Source organism: Protopterus annectens, chromosome 17.part0 (assembly GCF_019279795.1).
Source record: "Protopterus annectens isolate FY-2018-M chromosome 17.part0, PAN1.0, whole genome shotgun sequence".
NCBI lineage: Eukaryota > Metazoa > Chordata > Ceratodontiformes > Protopteridae > Protopterus > Protopterus annectens.
Window position 1 is genome coordinate 534,957,316 of NC_056751.1, and position 17,817 is coordinate 534,975,132.

A 17,817-nucleotide genomic window follows, 5' to 3' on the forward strand; every position below is an offset into this window, starting at 1 on the left:
CTTCCTGATTCACTATCCAAACATCATCCAACCTTTTCTATTTTCATTCTCTTCATTCATCAGCCCCTCAAAGTACTCCTTCCATCTGTTTGACAATGCCCCTCACTTGTGAGTATGTTTCCTCATTATCCTTTATCACTCTAACCAGCTACACATCTTTCCCAGCTTTGTCACTCTGTCTAACCAATCAGTATAAGTCCTTTTCCTCCTTCCTTAGTGTCCAACCTTTCATACAACTCTCTATAGGCCTTATCCTTCACCTTCACCGCCTCTCTCTTCACCATATGCCTCATCTCCTTGTACTCCTGATTAAAATCAATATTAAAACTAATGGTAGTGTTTGACAAATGCAGCAAGGCTCTCAGGAGTGGCCACATTGTCACCAAATAAATATATGTACTCTCAAAGGTTAAAATATTCTCTAAAGGACCAGCCACAAGGAGAAGTTTAAATATATTTAATAATAAAATATAAAAAGAACATAAAAATACTAAATATCTACTTACAATAAACACCAAAGTTTCAATCACAGGGAATATTAAAATAACACAGATTAATTGATTCACACAGATACAGAAAAACAGTACTTAATTAATCTCACTGTATTTTCCTTACTGATCTAAAGAAGTACTATTCTCTGGTTACCTACTAAAGCAAAGCAAGATGAAGTGGGTGAGAGATCCTTCTTTGTCAGGTTACAAAAATGACTGCTCTGAGACTTCAGTCTCATCTAGTATTAAAAATCAGTTTTGTGCTGGATTACAGAATGATGTCACATACATCTGGTCATCTGACTGTTCCCATACTAACCCATTTACTAGAAACTGAACCAGATTCACACACATATGTGTTACCATACATACAGCTAGAGGTTTGCTAATATATGTTGCAGCTTCTGGAAGCCATAAAACAATTTCAAACTTCCAGTGTAGCAATTATTTTACCCCAAGGACAATACAGAAGGCTTCCTAACACAGACTTTTTGTCTTTGGCTGCACTGAAGCCTGTGAGATACAATCTTCATGGACTAAATTAAGTAATTTAATTTCAAACTATTTTTCAAAGTTAGCTGGATGGAGAGTAACCTATTTTCTTCCAGTATCCTCTGTTATAATATATACATTTCAACAGTTACAGTCTGACATACAGGTATATTTCTTTTATGTCCAGCAGGACCCACTGTTAACATATTTTAATACAAGCAGCTTTACAAATACATTTTTCAACACAAGCATCTGCACAAATCAATTTGGTATACAAATGACATATAATGCTTTACAAAACTCCAGCAAGCTATGCTGACATATGCTACTCGCCTCCACTGCCCTACTTCTCCTGGCATAACTGGCAATACCTCACATTATCATAGGCTATAATTCCTTACTCACTGTCATCAGCAACCCTGTGATAGTCATAGCCCTGTGCATTTCTATAAAGTAAAGGTTTTGGCACTGTGCCAGTATGACAGCTATGAGTATATACATCACACCTGCTGTCCCTTGCACTTTGCCAGTAACATAATATGTTCCTGGTGTATTGGAGGCCCAACACTTGCTAACACTCCCTGGTGGCCTATCATGCTGTCTATGTGCATATGCAACTGTGTGTAGACACCATCATGGCAAGACTGTGACTGTACCTGGCTGGTTGGCTGGTCCCTAGCATTGCACCTGTCCCATCTACTCCCTGTGCCTTAGTTGGATGAATCTCCCCAACAGGATTGCAACCTGTTTTGCCAATTCCCTGTGACTGCCTGGATGAAACTCACTCCAAGACCATGACCTGTTATACCCATTTTCTGTCACCTGGGTGAATGAGCACCAGCCCCACAGGAATGCAAATTTATCCTGCCTTTACCCTGTGCCCTTTCTCCTTGGACCTCCCCAGCTTGTTAGAACAATGTCACAACCTATACCATTTTACCACAGAAACTGAACCACTGTGTAACAGTGCCTGTGATGGCTATAACCTCTAGAGCAGTGACTGCAATCCTGGAGTCTATTACCACTTATCCTATCTGCTCTAACTTTTCCTGTACGGCAGTACACTCTAATATCTTCTGTCTTCAGATTCCTTATGTTCCTTGCTATAATGAAGTCTCCCACAAAATGGTGGCTGCCTTTTTTTATCACATTAAAACATGGTTCATAATGCAGCTATTATGCTAATATGGTTATTTACAGAAATCAGCTCTGGATTTTTCCAGTAATGCAACATTGTTTCACCCAGTTTCATGCTATGGGGCATAGTCCTGCTCATGCATGGCTTTTGAGTCAGCTAAGGTGTGCACACAATTATGAGACCATAATCATGATCACTGCAGTTTACATTGTGTTAAAGACTGTAGTCATTGCTCTACCCACATCAGGCCAGCCACCCGGCAGTGTGAACACTGGCTCTAGATGGTCACGGTTGATGCAACATCCTGACCTCATGTACAAAAATAGGAAAAAGGGGGTTATGGTTGAATGGATAGATTACTGGGTGGGGTTAATACACAAAAGCAGTGTAGATTTCTGTGTTGCTGTCAATAGTAAGTATGAAAAAATGCAGATTAGATGGAGTTGTAGAGTGAAGGAGATGTACCAAATATTGAAATTTGGTAATTAGACCTTATTAGCTACAATGTTCCACCATCATTTTCAAGACTATGGTTGTCATTTCTAGAATTAAACTGAATGAACAAAATAAGGAAGACGTAATCTCAGACATGGTCTTCTCCTTTGAAACAAGCTCCAGTAAATGCAAGAACATCTGTGTTAAAATTGTAATCGATGTTTTAAAAGTTTCTAGTTCACTACTGATACCAGTTTAAATGAAGTGTAAGATGTCATTTAAATTTATTACAGTTAAATGAATATGCAGATTGTTAAGACTTTGGGATGGTATTAGGGAACTGGGGCTCAGGTTCAATATTAATGTGCAAATTATACTATTTCACCTAAATAAGAACAAAAGAAGAAGTGAGAACCTAGTAGAAGTGATGGAACATGAGAGTAAAAATAAAGGAAACGTGTGTGAGGCAGTAGGCCATCCACTGAAAGTGACAGCAAAAGTAGTAGAAAGTGAAGAATAGGAAAAGGGAAATGTAAAGAGCTTATAACCTTTTACAGTTTACTAAAATATTCTGGCATTCAAATTAGAACTTGACAGGTACTGTTCACCTCTAATAAAATAAAGGAACAAACATATTCTCTAAAAAATACTGATTACAGATGTTAAAACTGCTAAGACTGAGTGTTAACAGTATAAAGCTTTGTAAAAGTTGTGCAGGAATACCAGAGTAATATTTCAGAGAATGTTAGGACAATTTCTGAAAACCTGAAAATCTTTAGAAATGAATCTATTATAACTAATGGTGCAAGTTGATGCAACTGTTCTAATGATCTAGGTTAATTAAATGACAAGTTAAGACTGCTTACACAGACCAAGCTAGGATTAATTATGTTCAGGAAGTAAAATTGTATACGTTAACTTACCATAACAGTAGATGTTCAAACAGATCACTGTTGCAGTAGAGATTACTACATGGAACATATCCTAACAAAGACTGGCTGTCCAGTCAGGCTTCTTTCTGTCACCCGTACATCATGGGAGGTTTCTAGGCTAATGGCCCCAGGGCCCTAACAAGCCTAGCCAAGTTCAACCCATGTTCCCAGTAAAACAGACACTAAAATCAGCACCTATTGCTTCTTAATAGAAGAGTACATGCTGGTAGAAGAGGACTACATGGATATGAAAAATGTCAGAGCATTCTTGGCCTAGGGCAGGCTGAAGCCTAAAGCTCTAACAACTAGGTTAAACAAGCAGATATTTTCATGCCAGGAGGTCAAATATAAAGTAGGACATCCCATCCCAGCCAAGGAAAGAGTGACTGACTCAAGTTTGTAGTGCCTAGTTTGGGTGTGCACAGAAGACCTAGAAGCCACATCCCTCCTTTCCAAAAACCTTAAGAGGCCACAGCTCTAGTAGACTGAGAACCATTTTTCTGAGGTGGGCTTTTTCCATGGTGAGTTTGTTCAGAAACTTCCATTTATTTTTGCCATCAATGAATACAAAAAGGTTGATAAATCTTGTCCCAATAAAATCTCAATTGTCCATCAACATCTATGGTATACATAGTCTGCTCCTGTGTTTTGGAATACAGAAAAAAATGGAGAGGGGTGAATGGTCTGACTGAAAGTTAATTTGGAGAAAACCTTTCCTAGAAAATAAGGGATAGTTCTGAGACTCATCCTGGCCTTCTGAAAAATCAGCAAAGGTCACACAGATATAAGGGCCTGTAATTTAGGTGCCCATGTAGTAGAAATCAGAGCAGTCTCTCATATTGCAAATTTTTAAGAAGCAATTTTGATAGGTTCAGAATGAGAGAGTGAGTTTAGTTTTCCAAACTAAAATTAATAGCCCAAGGAGATGCCATTTCTTTTCTAGGTGGCCTAATATGCAAACCACCTTTCAAAAATTAAGTTAAGATAAACAAGAAAGGATGCACTGATCCATTAAATGGAATAGTTTAATGAAGAGGGAGCCTGTGTTTGTGTTGTGTAATATATATATATTGTCAGTAAATACCTAAAGCAGGTCACTGTACTCCTGCTTAACCAGAAGCAGTGTAGATGGCCATTATAAGATCAAAGAACTTTGAATATACTCAGAGACCTGGATGCAGATTAGTTTTTCACAAATATTAATAAGAGTAGACATAACTGATAGTGGGCAGGTGTTGGTAGAATATGTAATCTTTGAGATTTTAGGCTATGGGCAATTTCCACTGGGAGGGCATAATTACTTTAATAAAGCAAATAAAGGTTATGGAGGTGTATGAGTGACTGTAGTACATAGTCTTGATGGAGAACAATAAACCAGGGAAGGAAGGAGGGTGGTCACCTAATGTGAGTGGGATTTCACTACAGACTTTAACAGCATTTCAATATTTTTCTGAATTTATGACTGTGACAGAAAAGGCAGTGTGGATCAGCATTTATACTGTGAGGGACACTGGTTAACTTGCCCTACAGGTGGTTGAGGGGGATGAGAAATCAGTTAGAAAGTCATAGCAGTGAAGGGTATGTTCCATAAATAACCGTGCAGTGTTTTTCTATAGCACATGAAGTGGGGACCTATGTATATTACATAGAAACACATAATAAAATGTTCATTATCTAGATATTTCTTGAAATATCCACACAAATATTGTTTGAGCATCATAAACACCTACCTCAACTCACAGTCAATTCCCAAGATGGAAAACACATGTCCTGTTTGTAGAACAGAAAGTGAATGCTCTGGTAACAGAGAATAAAACAACTGCGATAAAAGTGTGGGTGGTGGCTTTACACTGAAATGTCTAATACTGATGGATAGATGAAAAAGGCACTATTTTTTTTTCTTGAAGAGTATCTGAAAATGGTGTCTTTCTTTCAGTGAATTTTGCACAAAGACTGGGTATTAATGGGACCATAATATTCAGACAATGTCTACTACAGGGTCACTACTAAAGACGGGGATTATAGGTGAACATGCTGTGGGCAGGAAACTTTTTTTTTAAACTTAGAAGAGGCACATACTTAAAAGGAGCCCTAAACTTATTACTAGACATATCCTTCATTATTTGAGACAAATCTAAAGGACCTCTAGTCTTCACATACAGTGGACTTAGTCACGAAGAACTGTGCATATAATAGTGTAGAAACTTTGTAAAATAATCTCCAAGAGCATATTTATGGTTGATTGATCAATTGTCATTTATTTTAGGAACATGGCACTAGGAAATAAAACAGTCACCAATATCTGCACACAAAGAAGTTGAATGTGTGGAATAAAACCCTAAGAATCATTACTGAAAGCAAGGTTTCATTAACACTATGCACTGGATCAATGTTTTTAACATAGATATAAACTTATGTTAAAATGCAGTTTTTTTTTTCTACCTCAAGGACCACAAAGTAGGAACTGGGCACCTACCCATGTTGAACTGAGGTGGAGGAGGTAACCGTATCTGATGGTTACGTCCTTGGTTATCACTAATGCACATGTAGGAACACCGCATGATAATGCAAACTGGGCAGCTGGAGAGCTGCTTTAATTAATATTACCTTAGTCTTGAGATGTACTGCAGTGATCCCACTCTGGCACATTGGGTTTCCACCAGTATTCATGACTGGTAAACTGAGAGGTACTGTGTACGGGCATGTGTGTGTTTTCTATCAGTTTTTCCATTCTTTTCTCTTTCCCTTACATCACTTCATGCTGCGTATACGTTACCCTGCTCTTTCATATGTGTTCACTTATTTCCCATCTCTTCATTCACTGTTCCTATGCCTGTCTTTATAAGAATTCTTTATAATTCATAAGTTCTGTGTTCCCACCCTTCCTGTTAGTCATCCTGTACTTTTCTGTCTGTCATACTTAACTAATACTTTCCACAAGATCTATTGAATACCAGGTTAGGTAACCCAGGATCTCCTGGCTTGATTTTGGTACATCAGACCTCTTCTAGTAACCACATTACACTATATTTATAGTTGCAGGCTGTACTAATAAAATATTACTTTGTATTCCATACCACTGCTCACTGTGCATGCATTGCTTGTTTGCATGGGTCCATACCACTGCTCACTGTGCATGCATTGCTTGTTTGCATGGGCTTGCATTTACTATGGAGAACACAAAGTTTGTTGTATGTGCTTTTTTCACTCATTGTATACACCAGTATTGTGAATTAATTCTGTTAAATTGTGACACTATGCATACTACATTGTTGTTCCGTTCATGCTTTGTTTTAGGTCATATATCATAAAATATCATAGATGACGTATCCAAGATCAAATTATAGCCGATATTATCTAAAATTTCACGAACATGAGTTTCTTTAACTTGTTTATTTACTGTTGACATGTATGCCTGGTTTCCTTTTTGTCATGGTATTCCTTACATGTTTCTGTGAAAATATACTTATATCCACATTTGCAAAATATATTTGTATCATGAACCTTTTGTTTTTAAATTTATGCTGAGAATTTATCCCCATGTCTCTACTGTAACTGGTAGAACCCTATGTTCACAAGCAAAAATGAATAATAAATGGGCACAGATGATACAATTGGTCATTAGAATGTTTTTTTTTTAATTTTATCACAATATAATTACAGCAGTTAGTAGTAGTTGATGGAGGATGCTAACCTTCTTGATTTCATTTAGTGAAGGATGCTGGTAGATTGCATAAACACAATTATATACGTGTGTGTGTGTGTGTGTGTGTGTGTGTGTGTGTGTGTGTGTGGTCGGTCTATATCACGACCTCGAAACCGCATAACGCTGAACACCTATTCATCGACACATATATGTCAAATCCCAGTTAACCGAACAACCTAGGGGGAAAAAAAACTGTTGGCTGTCACTGTGGATTTGCCCTTTTCCCCACTGTAGTGCAATCTCAGAGTTAGTATATTTAGTTAGGGGGTGTGGGGGGCACAGCGAGGGTTTGGGGGCAAAGCCCCCCACTTTGTAATGTTTGTGCTGGTGTGTTGTGTTCAGTTGGCCTACTGATTTCTTTCCCCGGGAGAGAAATTGGTGATCTGGCCATTCAATTATCTGGGAGTTCAACATATATTTGTCGATGAAAAGGTGTTCGGCATTTTGCAGTTTCAAGGTTGTGATATAGACGTGTGTGTGTGTGTGTGTGTGTGTGTGTGTGTGTGTGTGTGTGTGTGTGTGTGTGTGTGTGTGTGTGTGTGTGTGTGTGTGTTTGTATTGTGGGCTGAGGTAACTGGTTCTGTAATTAAGTTTATTTTGCTGACTCTGAAAATACTGTTGACTTAACTATTGTTTTGAATGGAAGACTTATGGCAGCATTTATTCTGAGTAGGGAAACTTTGGTGAAGAATTGAAGAAAATCTGTGGCTTTTTCATCAGTGGCACTGCTAAGAATTGTTTTAAGAAAACAGAAGGTTTGATACATTTCATTATAATAAATGTTATTGATGCACACAACGTTCGACTGTCTCTGATTTTGAAGAATGTCACATTTTGCTTTATATTTTTGCCCTGTCCCTTGTAAAAGTTTTGATTTTCTGGTAAATCATTAATGTACTCAATCAATAATCACAGACACTAGAATTTCATACTTATTGTTCAGAAAATGAATATCAATGCAAAACCTGTTGTTTAACTTTTTAAGTGAACCAGATGGCTGTTTAAATCACGCCCCCCTGAGTTTATTCTCTTCCCAGTAATGGAGACCAAATAGTCTGATTAGCAGTTGGGTCTGCTTACTGACAGACAGTGGAGGCAAAAAGAGAAATTAAAAACTGTTGTATTTCAAATGATTATTTCATTTTATATATAGGAATAGAACCTTTTGTCAAAGAAGTTCATTCATTGACAAGTGAAAAGTTAATATAGATGCCTGAAAACAGGCTGAATAAAAAGCAGCAACTTTTTCACTATGAGATTGTGGTGCAGAGGGGACTGGGGAATATGCAATGTTCCCACTGTAATGTAGTGGAGTTGATATATATAATTAGCAGAGGGTGTGGTGGTGTGGGGGGCTGTGCCTCATCCCCTTTTTACTTTTTTCCTATAAGTTGTGGATTTCTGGTCGGGTTTTTTTTTCAGCCATTAGTGGTCAATCATATCTGGATCAATGATTTGCATTATTGCCGAATACAGATATATGTACACACTAGGGATATATTTGTGTGTGGGGGGTGCATGTATGCCTACAATACTGGAAAAAATGAAACAGATGCAAGTTTTGTTTTGTGAGAATATTCTTGTGTAATTACTTGAAACTGGGAGTGCATTAGTTACTGTTGCTGATCAATTTCATTTGTGAAGTGGACACCTATGCTGACGTGTGGGAGAATTCATACCATCATATTAATAATGGCCATGGTGGTGCAGCGGTTAGCATTGCCACCTCACAGCAAGAGGTTCTCTGGTTCGATCCTCAGCTGAGGTGCCTTGTGTGTGGAGTCTGCATGTCCTCCCTGTGGTCGCATGGGTTTCCTCCGGGTGCTCCAGTTTCCTCCCACATCCCACAGACATGTGGTAGGTAGATTGGACACTCTAAACTGGACCTAGGCGTGAGTGTGTGTGTGTGTGTGTGCCTTCTGTGGGAGGTTGGGTGATGGGGTGGCAACTCGACACCGTACAACTCCACTGCCAATCATGAGTGGACAGGTGATCTGCTGTGGCAACTCCTAACCGGGAAAAGCTGAAAGAAGAAGATATTAATAATACAGATTATCATAAAAGAACACATCATAGGATAATTAAAAGGAGGAGGAAATTGACTACAATATTTTAATTGGCATTGGTTAATGACAGATTGAAAGAGCATTTCAATGGACACCTCCCACACTAGTACAGCAGTAGTGCTTAACCAACATAATTTTTGTTTTCCTATTGGAATGACCCAATTATTTTTGGTCTTTCCTTGAAGCTGGCATTGTAACTCATGCAATGACTTCCAATCCATATTAAGTTACGGGAATAATCCACACCGAATAATGTCTGCTTTAATAAATGTTTAGCCTACATTTTCCTGTCATTTAGTTACCAGTATGATTTACTACGTTTTTATTAATTCATTCTGTAAAGAACTGGAGCTCAAATGTGGAAATGCAACTGAAGTTAACATCTAAAGAAAAAAGACTGGCTACTTTTAATAAAGGATAAATTAAACTGTTGGGATAAGTACATTTGCAGAAGGCATTTATAGATGCACACACACCATTAGTGGAAGTATGCACTGTTGTTGGAATTTTGATAATAAGGTACTCAATACTGCAACTGCAAAATCCAGATATTCAAAAACGTAGGAGGGCTGACAAAGTTTCTTGATGACTGTAAGTTGGACGCTGTCATTGACTCCACAAATGATGTTAACATACTGCAAGTGGGTCTCACAGCAACAAATGACTGGTGTCAAAGTCATGGCCTTAAGTGAAACACAAAAAAATGTATTATCATACCATTCGGCAAAAACACGGCCCCTACTGATTACCACATCAACAGCAACCCCCTAAGCACACAACTTGTGGTGAGAGACCTGGGTACTTGGGTTGATGACAATATCTCATTCGACCATCATGTAGTGGCAGTGGTCAGAAAAGCCTTTTACTCAGTTCATCTCATAAGTAAAGGGACTGCATCCAGAAAAAAGGAGGTTATTACGTCTCTATACTCCTCCGTCATTAGGCCAACAATTGAGTATAATGCCCTGTCTGGTATTTACCTCTCCAAACACCTGCACCAACTGGAAAGGCCACAGAAATGCCTCACAAAGATAATCTATGGCCTCCAACACCTGTACTATGCAAATAGGCTCAAATCACTATTGTACATATTGCTCTGATCTGTGTCTCACCTACAAGGCAATATCGGACCCTGCCCTACTAGAGATGTTCCATATCCATAAGTCTAACTCCTTGCACATTAGCCATTCAAAAGGCCTAAATCTAATTTGCGACATCAAAAAACCTGCTGGAGTGATGGGTTTGTCTCCCAGAGGCTGCTCCATCTCTGGAATAGACTTCCCATGCATGTCAAACAGTGTACCTCATTGACTGTCTTCAATCACAACCTTGATGAGTGGATGGGAAACCACAAATTTGTCCCAGGGGTTCCACCTGTGTCTCTCATTGACAGGGGTGACGGGTGCTGACTGAGGATTCTTTTTTCAGGATAAACTCTTGGCTAGGCTTATAAGGGCCTCCTATGATTCTATGCAAATGCAAGTACAGTGGTTAAGTCACTATAACAATAAGAATCTACTGAAACCAGTTTAACAACCGTGTAAATTTCTTTCCTGAATTGAAATGGGTGTTCATTAAAAAGGACATTTTTAGGCACGTTATTTTAGGTTTGTTCATTTGCAGTTTTTATGAATCATTTACATAGTTAAGAGTTCAGTGATTTTCAGCATGCTTCTCATTTACAACTGCTGTAATTCAGATTCTGGAGTCTTACATAATAGGTCACTGAGTTGTGACTGAAATTTGTAGGTAGAATCATAGCTTATAGCCCCCTGAGCAGCTCCCTAAACTAGTACCCACTTGACTCAAAGTTGAAAAGCAAAAAAAAAAAATTCTTCTCAAAGTTGAAAAGAAAAAATAAATAAATACATAAAAACATTTTTCCACTCCCTGCAACTGTGGTAAGCAGTTTGCTACAGTTGCTACCACACATTCATCTTTTCAGCTGAGCTGTAAATATGGCATTAATATTCATTTATGGAGCTGTGATATCCTCGCAACTTCATAAATCAATACGAGTAACTGCAGTCTTGTATGATTCGCACATGCAGATCGCATCCCCTGACATGCTGCATAAATGGCAGCCACCTCATTTATCCCACAACACTTACAGTTGTGCTTGTAAGTTTTTGTAGATTTTATTTAGCTTATTTTTGAGCAGTTTTTGATATCTGCCAACCATCCATACTCATTATAGTCTAGTGACCCTTTCATCCCCCACTGGGTGAGATCTATTCCTAGATCATTCTTATCCCAAAACAAACCACTGAGATTAATAACAAAAAATCATATGCAAATGACTGACAATAATAATGGTGTAGTTTCATGAAAGCAAGCAGTTATTTTCCTTAACTGCCATTATTAAGCCTGCTTTTGGTTTCCTGATTTAGTGTGTCTTTAGGACTTTGCTGAAGAATCTGCACTTCAGCTGTTGTCTGTCTGGTCTAGCAGATGTCATCATACCTTCTTTTTCTGTGGTGTGTTTCTGAGCTAGCTGGACTGTGACAGGAAGCAGTGTGCTGCTGTTTGACTTATGCAGTATGTCAGAGGTAGGTCTAAATCAAATCTTATTTGGCATGCATCATGGAACTGTGCTGCAATAAAAGTAGGGGGGGGGGGGTGACGTTTTTGTTGAAGCATGTAAAACTAGCTTACACTGACTGTGTTACAATCCAGTTCTCTCTTGCTGAATATTGTATTTATTCTGCCATGTAAAGTGCATTATCATCGGCCTGTAAAATACAGCTTCTGGAGGCTGTTTTACTATTTACTGACCAAATCAGTGTATGTGAAGACAATGAAAATTCACCTAACTATAAGCTGAAGTAACATACATGGTAATGTAATAACATATACTCAGTCTGCTCAGCACGAATGTACATGCCCTAACCTCCAAAGTATCACATTTTCTTTTTTCAGATATTTATTTCCAACTGAGCTTTTAAGTAATATTAAAGTTATATAAGGTAATTGTGAGACTGCTACTTTATAAGTTTTGGGAACATGGTCATCAACAGTATTTCATGGAAACATTTTAGCAGGTAGTGAATTCTAAGAAAACAATCTATAGCATTAAAAATAAACGAATTTACAAATCTGATTTTTTACCATTGAAGCCTTTCTGGGATATTCTGATCCAAATCCGCTTTTATTAAAGTAAAACATTCTACTATCTGTACATATTTAAGTCTGAGGAGGTTTTGCAACAAACGTATACTACTTTGCCACTGTTGACTGTATTTCATTTCATATACAAAGATGGAAATAACTCCTTTCTGCCTAGGCACTTACCATTATAGCGTTTTCTGCAGCTGATCATAAACAAGAGCTGAACTTCAACCCTCCCAGGCATGAACAGACATACGCATAGTGTGCCTCTCTCATAGCCTGCATTGATCCGACTTCTTTCCCTAACAGTACTTGGAAGCACTCTTGTTAAATACATCCATAACTCTGGCATTTTGCCAAATGGATATGAACAGCCTGAACTGTTAACTCTTTCCTCGGTAAGAAAGACTACAGGTCTTTCACTTGTAAAGGCAAAACAGCCCCCTCCCCAAACTATATATTTTTATAGATTAAAAGCAGAAGCAATCCCTTAAATGTTTCTGATTTAACATTTAATAGACATTGCTTCATTGTTTTTTATTTTCTTCTCTGGAAACAGTTCCTTAGTAGTGTATTCGGTATCAGTACTAAACGGAATTTAATGGTCCTTATTCAGTGCAAAATAAATATAAATTCAGGTGTGCAAATGAAGACAAGAGTACATCCAATAGTAGTACTAAACTAACTGTAATAGTCTTCTGTTATTCAGATTATGACATCCAATGGCAGACTTAAATTTAACACAGTGCACAACAAAAATCAGTCGACTAAACTCAGGAGAACAGATGTTGCCTTAATTTCTCTTTGCAACCTGCCTCATGCTTTCTTTATTCATTGACAATGTACTGACAGCACTGGGTGGATTCCTACTACATCTGAAATGTAGTTTTAGTGTGCGTTCTGGCTTTAAAAGGGTGGTCTTATGTGAGACCACCTGTTTGAAAGCATAACTCTGTGAATGGCAGTTAATTTGTTAAACATGCGAAAACTAGACTGGTACAATAAACTGTGAATGCTTGGCTATATTTTAGAAACAGAGCTTAAAAAAGGTACAGCCATTTAAGCCACTTAAGCTAAACTGATGCGGTCACTAAAAAGACTGAAACATGCATGTCTACAGCCAGTGGGGTTTGGCTTTACTGGCCTAAAAGTACCCATAAAGACTTAGAAAGTAAAAAGTCATGAGCATTCAGAAACTATATAACTGAAACACTGTATACCCTTAATGGGTCATATGCATATATCCCAGAACAGCATTTTTTTCCCAGGGAAAAAAAACGCTGGGCCATTGGTTGGGAGCTTGCCATTTCCTCTGCTGTAGTGCTTTCTCAGAATAGATATATTTATGTAGGGGGCAAAGCCCCCCACATCTGGGGGTGTGGGGGTGAAGCCCCACTTTATTTTGTCTGTTTCTTTTTTTTTTTGGCCCAGTGATTATTTTCCCCGGGGAAAAAAATGTTCTGGCCATTTGACATTTCCTGCTTTTGGTTAAACAGTGTCGAGGTAAGGGTGTTCGGAGTTTTTAGCTGTCGATATAGGGATATAAACCCGCCTAATTCACCCTCTGTCTCTTTATCAAGTGAGCACCTTGTAAGTATTTGTAGCCATTTTTAGTATCCTACTTTTCCTGCATCACCATGACAGTTCAGTCACAACACAATACAAATGATAACTTGCTGCATTAAGTATACTGTTTACTATAATTATATGCATGACAGCCCTAAACAGTAGTGAGCCTCTCATATAAAATCTCTCACTGATCTGGTCATGTCAAGCACTGCAAGAAGTATTAACAGTAAATGGGAAAATTCTGAATTCTAGCTCAACCACAACCAACCAAATAGAAAGCCATAACAGAATCAAGGTTGAAAGATGGCTCTTGGATACCACTACCTATTATAAACTTATATTTCTAATTTTATGATAACAAACCTGATAATACAAAAGGGTGAGGCACCCTCACTCTCAAATGCACCAGTATAACTCTGGCAGTGATTTCATCTAGTAACTAACAATGATAAGAGCCCCAGCTGTACTTTACTTTAACTCTCACTAAATGGCCATACCAGCATTTTTATTGCCACTGTCTATATTCTAGCTCCTCTCCAAAATTATGATTATATAATTACTTTACTCAAAACAAACAATACCAATGATCAGAAAATTATCATTGGTGGGTCCAACTCATTCCAAATGTTCCCAAACTAAAAATTTCAAATTTGGTACTATATTTCAACCTTCTCAAACAAATACAACATATTAACTTTTCTCTGCTCAGATTCTCCCTACTTTCCCAGACTTTACTCCACCTCATCCAAACACCCCAATTCATAATCTAATACACAAACCAACTTTCTACCTCAAATCCAAACTCGGCAAAAAGTTAAAGAACTTCTTGAAAAGACTGACAACACCTACAAATCCTTCTTACAACTTGTACACCCTAGACTTAAAAAATATAGTGCCGAACAGCTATGAAGATCCTTTTCATTTACTTTTAAACTTTCTTTAACCACAAATAATATCTAATCAGCCTTAAGTGTGCTCTTATTATTCTACTAGTTAGCAACTCCAAGGGACTCAAGATCAATATCCAGTATATATGCCTAATAGCCAAGACTCTTGACAAAGTAATTTTCCAATAAAATATAAAATATATTCAAACATGGGATATACCCTCAGACAGGCAATATGGCTTTGGAGTCAAATGCAGTGCACATTATTTAACAGATGACATAATTTCCAATGTGGAGCAAGGCTTCTTGACTGGTGCTATTTTTCCAGACCTAAATAAAATAATCATTACTTTTAAAGATCTTTTTTCCTATGGCTTCTCAGAAAGTTTTTAAACTAGCTATAAAAATGATCTAAACAGCAAAATTTTTATTGATAATATCGGCCAACTAAACTCACTTTCTGGTACAATAAATTAAGGTGTACTGCAAGATTCAGTTCTAGGACTGCTGTTTTTCTTTGCATTTATCAACAGTTACATCACTGACTTAACACAATATTCTTCTGCTGCTAATGTACTCAGCACAACACATAAAACATGCCCAACCATTGGAAATAACAAGAAAAGCAATTTCTCCTATCTACTAAACTGGTTATCTCAGAATACACAAGAAATGACCACCCTCGGATCTAATTTTATGCTATTCAATAGCTCTAAAAAACATCACAAAGCCTCCCCTCAGGAATTACACATTCTTCTTCTTCTTCTTTCGGCTTTTCTCGGTTAGGGGTCGCCACAGCGGATCACCTTGTCCACTCACGAAGAACTGAAAAAGATTACCTCTTTCATCTTTTAAAGAACAATGTTATCTGTGTATTTTTATTGATCTGGCATGCCTTATGTATGGGTCAGTGAATTGTTAAACTCTATTTATAGGTGCAATGGTTGTGGTCGTCCAAAGTTGTATTTCAACCCTCGACCCCCAATAAAGAATTCAGAAGCAGATCCATTTACAAGTGGTCATGATGTTTGTTGCAGTGTTTTCAGAATGTTCAGATACAGCATAAAACACAATATACAACAATTCTTATCACAGATCGTCTTAAGGCCTTAGCTCTTTACTCAGTCACCTACAGTTATGGGGAGGTGATCTTTGCCTGGCATACAAGACTTCTTCAGACCCAGCTCTGATGGACCTCTTACAGATCTGTAAAACAAACAGCACCTGGAGCACTAGACTGAAGGACCTGAACTTTGCCTGTGATGTAAATAAACATGCTGGAGAGACCGACATCTGTCTCAATGGATCCCCGCACTAAGGAACAGTCTCCCCATCACTTTAAAGTGGAGTTCATCCCTGATCCTTTTCAAGTGAAACACTCATCATTAGATAGAGTATCATAAATTCACCCTCAGCCTGATCCCCATGTCTCTGACAGACAGAAGCTGACAGTAAGTTAACTAATCCTAAAGTAACATACCCCACCTTAATCCTTGGCTACCTCCTTACTCTCGAACCCCCACCATATAGGCATCTAATGTATTCGAGGACAAAATTGGGTTGGGTTGCACTGTTAGGCTTATAAAGATTCTAGTGGTCAATAGCCTAGAACAACCCCAATGAACCCATGTTATTTTTGCCTGTAGCAGAGTACCTAGGCAGATAATGATAAGGTAGCTGGAAATGCATTTTTGAAATACAACAAACATATTAACCAAAATGAGGATCAACTAGTCACTCTCACATTGAGAAATCTGGTTTAAATTCAAATACTATGCTTGCACGCAACATGGTCACAGCCTGCTGTTTAGCAAAGTTTATGTTATCTGTCTAAAGATGGTTACAATTATAGAATTCCCTCCATTCAGCAAATATCAAAATTATAACTTGCCTTTTTATACAACCGAGTTATTGGGCCGCTCCCATTCCTAGAGATATGCATCTGTGCGGTGTCCCAAATTATGTAGTTTCCACCTAATTCTATAAACTTCTGCACTTCGTGTACTTCAGTATAGAATTGTAAATTTGTCATGGTTTTATGTGACCATATTATAAAATTAAGCACCTTTAATGTATTCTGGAGTTAAGCATTGTCATGTATATTCAAAAACAGCAGGTCAGACCTTCACATTTTGACAGTGAAATCAGGAAGTCAAGGGAAGCCAATCCCTGCTGCAGTGCCAATGGATGGCACTTTAGTACATTCTGGTTGACAGACTACTGGGGACAATTAATGGGTGGTATCTTCATACCAGATTGTGTTCCACATAAAGTTTTCATCTGATTCTGTCAATGCTCGAATGGCCATGGCAAGCATGCCTTCTACCAGCTACAGTAATCGGCAGGGATTAGATCTCAGCATTACATGTTCATCCTGCCTTGCAAGTCTTTGGGATTTCCAAAAAGTGGCAATAACCACTGGAATGATGTCCTTAGCGAATGCGTTTTCGTGTAGCGAGAATGTGCCCTTATGTAACCGTTACAATATGTACAAGATATTTGTAGGTTGTTGTAATGACATAAAAAGTAGTAGGGTTTTAACACCAAGTTCTACATGCTAGACAGGAGAAAATTATTGTGATTAAAAAATTACAAACACTCCTATGAGAAAAGTAAAAGTGAGAGGCTGTTGTCTTACAGCACTTCCATGCTTATACAAAATACAAGCCCATTCCATCTTCACAGCACATAGGCACATGAGCTAACCCACAAACTTTTACATTTTCTTGTTTCAGATAGTTAAAACTGCAATTTTAATTAAAACGAAACATGGTTTGCAAGAGTGCTGCTTCATAAACTTTGGCGATAGCTTAATCACCACTAGTTACTAGAAAGCATTTTATGATGAAGTAAATTGTTAAACAGTGAGCTGTAGAATTATTAGTTTACTGAATGCTTATACCATATTGCTAATTATAGATTCAAAGTCTACCTTTATTGATAAAAATATTAGAACATCTATATCTTTATATATTTATTTAGGTCTGAGGAGA

General features: G+C 37.8%; 1 protein-coding gene across 3 annotated transcripts in view; it reads right to left on the minus strand.

Annotated features, from left to right (window-relative positions):
* The window catches only part of LOC122791734 (galactoside alpha-(1,2)-fucosyltransferase 2-like), an 827,893-nt gene that overhangs the window by 441,806 nt on the left and 368,270 nt on the right, over nucleotides 1-17,817 (minus strand). The window contains exon 1 of one of the 3 annotated variants that reach the window (XM_044059641.1): nucleotides 12,552-12,656. The exons of the other annotated variants lie outside the window; for them this stretch is intronic. The gene's annotated coding sequence lies outside the window, so the exon portion shown is untranslated. Of the gene's footprint in view, nucleotides 1-12,551; nucleotides 12,657-17,817 lie in introns of those variants that run through there. 3 annotated transcript variants of the gene reach the window in all.